At 52.1% G+C, this 5,965-nt stretch overlaps 1 pseudogene; it reads right to left on the bottom strand.

Moving 5' to 3' along the window:
* Window positions 1-742: 742 nt before the first annotated feature.
* On the bottom strand, window positions 743-1,753 carry LOC136994140 (olfactory receptor 14A16-like; annotated as a pseudogene).
* Window positions 1,754-5,965: the final 4,212 nt, after the last annotated feature.

Below are 5,965 nucleotides of genomic sequence, written 5' to 3'. Positions count from 1 at the left end.
GGGCTTTTTTTCCTTTTAGATGACATGAACCACTCTTGAGGCTCCCTTCCCTGTGCCTGCTGGGTCCCCACTGCTTCGCCTGAGATTTCTGAGCTCTCATTCAGTGCATTCTTCGGTTTAGCCCTTTACCTTTGGGCGACTCCACTTGGTTTTGGGAGTCTCTACTCACTGCCCATCCCAGGCACATGCTGTCCCAGGAGATCCCCTGTGCTCTCAGGGTGGCTCCATATTCCTTTCCAGAAGGATGGACATCTCTCACCAGCCCTGTAATATGGCAGACAGTCCCCAGGAGACACCACTTGACCACTCACCTGCTCCAGGGACACTGGGCACCCACAAGTTACAGCTGACTCCAGCCCTCCTGCCCAAACACATCACCCTATGAGCTCATGCCCCTTAGCCCATGGAAAGGCCAAGCACAGCAAAGGGCCTTTTCGGGTGCAACTCCCTGAGCGCATTCTTGGCTCCAGCTTGGGAAGAAGGGCCCAACCTTCAGGCACTGTCCTGAGGAAATCCCCTTTTATTACAGACATGCTGTCAGGGAGGCCAGCCCTGACACAGTGCTATGCAGATTTACGGAAGGCTTCTAGGTCAGACAGATGGGCTTTGTGCTGCTGGAGAAGTGGGATGAATTCAAGCATTTACAAAAAGAATTATCACAGATAGAATGCCCAAAGCACAAGAGTTGCCGAGGTAAATTGGAAATCCCTTGTGAGGAGAGATGGGCAGCTTATTGCTGCTGAAGTAGTAGCAGTTGAACCAGTTTCTTCAGGGCGTCCTTGAGCTCCTTGTTCCTCATGCTGTAGATGAGGGGGTTCACTGTTGGAGGCACCACTGCATACAGAACAGACACCACCAGATCCAAAGCTGGGGAGGAGAGGGAGGGGGGCTTCAGGTAGGCAAACATGACAGTGATGACAAAGAGGGAGACGACGGCCAGGTGAGGGAGGCACATGGAGAAGGCTTTGTGCCTGCCCTGCTCAGAGGAGATCCTCAGCACAGCTGTGAAGATCTGCACATAGGACGGCACAATGAAGATGAAAGACCCAAAGACTAAACAAAGAGTAACCGCAAGTGCCCCAAGTTCCCTGAAGTACACCTCTGAGCAGGAAGGCTTGAGGATCTGGGCGATTTCACAGAAGAACTGCTCCACAACATTGCCTTGGCAGAGTGGTATGGAAAACGTGTTAGCAGTGTGCAGGAGAGCGTAGAAAAAACCAGTGCTCCAGGCAGCTGCTGCCATTTTGACACAAGCTCTGCTGCTCATGATGGTCCCATAGTGCAGGGGTTTGCAGATGGCCACGTAGCGGTCATAGGCCATGACAGTGAGAACAAAATACTCAGTCGACAAGAGAACGGTAAAATGAAACACCTGTGCAGCACATCCTGAGTAGGAAATGGCCCTGGTGTTCCACAGGGAGTTGGCCATGGATTTGGGGACAGTGACAGAGATGGTGCCAAGGTCGAGGAGGGAGAGGTTGAGGAGGAAGAAGTACATGGGGGTGTGGAGGCGGTGGTCGCAGGCTACGGCTGTGATGATGAGGCCATTGCCCAGGAGGGCAGCCAGGTAGATGCCCAGGAAGAGCCAGAAGTGCAAGAGCTGCAGCTGCCGCGTATCTGCAAATGCCTGGAGGAGGAACTCATTGAAGGAGCTGCTGTTGGACATTTACTTACTCTGAGCTTTGGGGCCTGTCCAAGGAGGAAATAACACCGACAAGTTAGAGCAGGCTTCTCTAATGCAAACCCATCCCATTTCTCATAGAAACCCCCATGTCTTCTCTCTCCTTTACATTCAGGTTCTGCTCCCTCTCTGGAGCTCTGCTTTGCGCTGCCTGAGTGTCATGTAGAGCAGGGGCCTCTGCCCATGGTCTCTAGAGGAGTCATTTCTGCCCTGCTGGGGGGTGTAAATGGAGGTGTCAAAGTGTCCCAGGTATTTGGTGGGATTCCCACGGATGAACACCGTGAGCTGAACGGATGGGTCTTGGTACAGTGACCCAGTGGGAATTTTCTCTGTTTACCATAGTGTGAGATGAATATAGCACTCATGGCAGCTGTCTCTGAAAGAGAAGACCCTTGTGAGGGATTCCTCTCTCCCACCCTTGAGCACGTCTTGCACAGAGGTGCCTGTATCTGAATCAGTGACACCAGCTGCCACTCCAGCAAGGAAAAGAAACACTGAGGTGAAGGCAGGCGCTGACCTGCTCCTTTCTCGATGTCTCCGTTCCAATGAGATAGATCCTCTCCTCACACCAATTTACCATCTGTGCTCTTTCTCCAGGGACCGTAATGGGAGTGGGAAGTGGCTAGCTCTGATGCATGCGTCCGGCAGCAGATTACATCTACCCCTTATGTGGAAAGACTGTCCAACATTTTGACACCTATTTTCTCCAGAAAATAATCTTCAGCAGGGAGTCTGATTATATATATTGATTTCATTTTCAGATGCCTCCATCACACCATGGGAGCATTCTTTGACTGGGTAGAAATCCCTGCCATTTCAGTTGCTCTCAGCATGAGCACTTGTGCATCCCAAGGGGAAAAAAGGGCTTGCTGTGATTTTGCACAGAGTCCCGGGATGTGGTCTGTCAATGAATCTTGCCCCTCACTGCCCTGCCCTTGCACCTCACTCAGCTAAAGGACGCTCACACTCACAAGTTTGTCTCAGAAAGAAACTGCACTGAGCTGAGAGCAGAGGAGTACAGTTTTAAAGGGAAGATTTCCAAATTCTTCTCTCTCAGGCCAGATATGGAGAGAGCGATGAAGAGTGTGAGAAGGCTTCTGACTCACAGGACCAGAGCAAGGACTCTCAGTATCACAAAATGCTAGAGGGAAGCTGTGCTCTTCTGGAAGGCAGCTTGCAGATTGGCAGGACACCCCAGGGAAACTGTCAAGGGTCCTAAAGATGGGCTCTCCTTAAGATTTAAGAGGGAGACAGCTCATTAAGACTCTAAAGGGAGAGACAGATCCAAAGGTCTGTGAGAAACCTCAGCAGGTCCCTTCATCCCCACCTCAGCCTACAGACAGCACCAGCATCACCTTCACAGCCACAAGAGGGTTTTTCTGACCTGCTCCTTAGGACCTGTGAGCACAGAGACAGCCCTGGCCAGTGCCCTGTCCCGGAAGCTCCAGGCAGCAGAGATGGGCACGGACTGAGAGGCAATTCCTAACAGAAACAGCATGGGAGGATGGATTTGAGCAAGTCAGGGACAGTGGTGCAGTGCTGATGCCTTCCCCAGGGTGCTCAGGTCTGCCCTGCACAAACCTCCCAGCAGCAGCGCACTGTCCAGGGGCATTCCCCTGTGTGCAGGTGAGAAGGAGAAGGTCAGATAAACCCTCAAGAGGAGACCATCCAAGGGGAGTTTGCTGCTGTCTATAGACTAAGGGGTTACTGAAGGGTCTTTCAGAAGTTCCTAGCAGAACTATTGATTGCTCTTTGAAACTGTTAATGAATCTCAGTCCCTTGTCCCAACCTGACAGCTCCATTTCCATTTTCCCCATGCCAGCTAGAAGGAAACTTAAAGCACCAACTCAGAAAATAGCCTTTTCTTTCAGGAAACACTTGCCCTCACCTTCCATTTGTAAAGTGCCCTCAGAAATGTCCTGTGCCTGAGCTAGAGCTGTGAGCAGCCCTGATCCACCCAGCACCCTCTCAAAAGAATGAACTCTTCTACCAGCAGTCACTCTTCCACCCAGACCTTCTCCCCACAATGCCATGTGGAGCTCTCTGGGCAGTGCTGACCCGTGCAGGCAGCAGAGTCACTGCCCCGGGCACACAGCACCCTGGTGTGAAGGGACACTGCTCTGGAAAAGAGCCCTGGGCAGACCTGTTTGCACACCCCAGCATCACACCCCTGCGGCATTCCCTGGGAGAGGATAGTGGGATGCCATGTGCCTGTGACGGAGTGGCTAGGAATCCCTACTCTGAAGCACCTCCTTCTCCTCTGCACTGGAGAAGCCGGAGGTATAATCCTTAAAAATCATGGGATGGGATAGGTTTAGAAGACCCCTCCAGCAACAGCAGTAGCATTGCCCTGCAGCCAGAGACTTACCGTGTCAGGGGCTGTGAAGATTTCTCCCACCATGAACACTCAGCTGCCCTCCCACTCCACACTGCCTTTCACTTCTCTCTCTCTTGTCTCATCGCATCTCAGCAACAGCAGGCAGTGCCCAGAGCCCTGCTGCTCTTGACAGGGGAGCTGCTCCTGCACACAGCTCGCTCTCAGCAGTGCTGCCAGGTTGCCATGAGCTCCCTCCATCCCAGGAGCCTGCCTCTGCTCAGGAGCAGAGACCCAGCTGAAGGCATCAATCCCTTGTGCTCCCTCCACCTGGGAAAGGTTCACTGACATAGATTAAAATAATCACTAACAGTCCCTCTCTAAACAGTGAAGGGCAACTCATTCCAGCATTACAATTTTTTCTCATCAGAGGATGGTTATCATCTGAAGGAGGTGGAAATGTCCCACTCTAGAAGACCCCCTTCCCATCTCTTAACTAGGCAGGAGCCTAGACGACGCCAAGAAGGGAGGTCATTTACCCATGGTTCAGGTTTTGATTCACATGAGTCAATCTGGGCATCACATGACAGTTTAGGAGCCCCTGGGCTGCAGTGGGATTCAGCTGTCTCCCATGAACTACACAAACACACAGGAGGTGGGATTCCCCATGCCCAACCTGAAGCGTGCACAACAGAGTTGTCTGTATGCGAGCTCCTTGTCTAAGCTCCCATTATCATCACTGGAGATGAAAGGTTGATGGCAGTTCCTGGCAAAAACTGGTGATGTTTGCAGAGATGGAGGTGGCCCAAGGCACATGTCAGTGTTTGCTTGTGCTGATGGAGCAAGTGTGAGACCTACATCCTTTGAGATCCTAAGCTGGGGGTCAGGTGGGGAATTTCCCAGGCCATCTGAAATGACACTACAACTAGAGCTCCACTCATTATGAAGCTGAGACACATGCATGACGCTACAGTGCAAACCGCTACTGTAATTCAGTTCAGACACTTGTTATAATGACAGAGAAACAGGCTGGCAGGGCCATGCCAGATTCCTGGGGTTTCTAGCAGAAGGGCTCGTTCAGAATCACAGAATCACAGAATGGTTGAGGCTGGAAGGGACCTCAGGAGATCATCTAGTCCACCCACCCTGCTCAAGCAGGGTCACCTAGAGCACATTTTCCAGGGATGCGAGGAGGAAGGCTAAGGCCCATTTGGAATCAAATCTGGCAAGGGATGTCAAGGACAACAAGAAGGGCATCTTCAAAGACATCAGTAGCAAAAGGAAGACTAGAGAGAATGTGGGCCCACTGCTGAATGGGGTGGGTGCCCTGGTGACGAAGGATGCAGAGAAGGCAGAGTTACTGAATGCCGCCTTTGCTTCAGTCTTGACTGCTCGGGCCAGCCCTCAGGAACCCCAGACCCTGGAGGCAAGAGAGAAAGTCTGGAGAAAGGAAGACTTTCCCTTGGTGGAGGAGGATCAGGTTAGAGATCATTTAAGCAAACTTGACACCCACAAATCCATGGGCCCTGATGGGATGCACCCACGAGTGCTGAGGGAGCTGGCGCATGTTATTGCTAGGCCATTCTGCATCCTCTTTGAAAGGTCCTGGAGAACAGGAGAGGTGCCTGAGGACTGAAAGAAAGCCAGGGTCACCCCAGTCTTCCAAAAGGGCAAGGAGGAGGACCCAGGGAACTACAGGCCAGTCAGCCTCACCTCCATCCCTGGAAAGGTGATGGAGCAGCTCATGCTGGAGGCCATCTCCAAGCATGTGGAGCACAAGAAGGTGATCAGGAGTAGTCAGCATGGCTTCCCCAAGGGGAAATCATGCCTAACCAATCTGATAGGCTTCTCTGGTGGAATGACTGGCTGGGTAGATGAGGGGAGAGCAGTGGATGTTGTCTCCCTTGACTTCAGCAAGGCTTTTGACACTGTCTCCCATAACATCCTCATAGGGAAGCTCAGGAAGTGTG

Source organism: Apteryx mantelli, chromosome 24 (assembly GCF_036417845.1).
Source record: "Apteryx mantelli isolate bAptMan1 chromosome 24, bAptMan1.hap1, whole genome shotgun sequence".
In the NCBI taxonomy this organism is placed as follows: domain Eukaryota; kingdom Metazoa; phylum Chordata; class Aves; order Apterygiformes; family Apterygidae; genus Apteryx; species Apteryx mantelli.
This window is presented reverse-complemented; position numbering and strand designations above follow the sequence as displayed.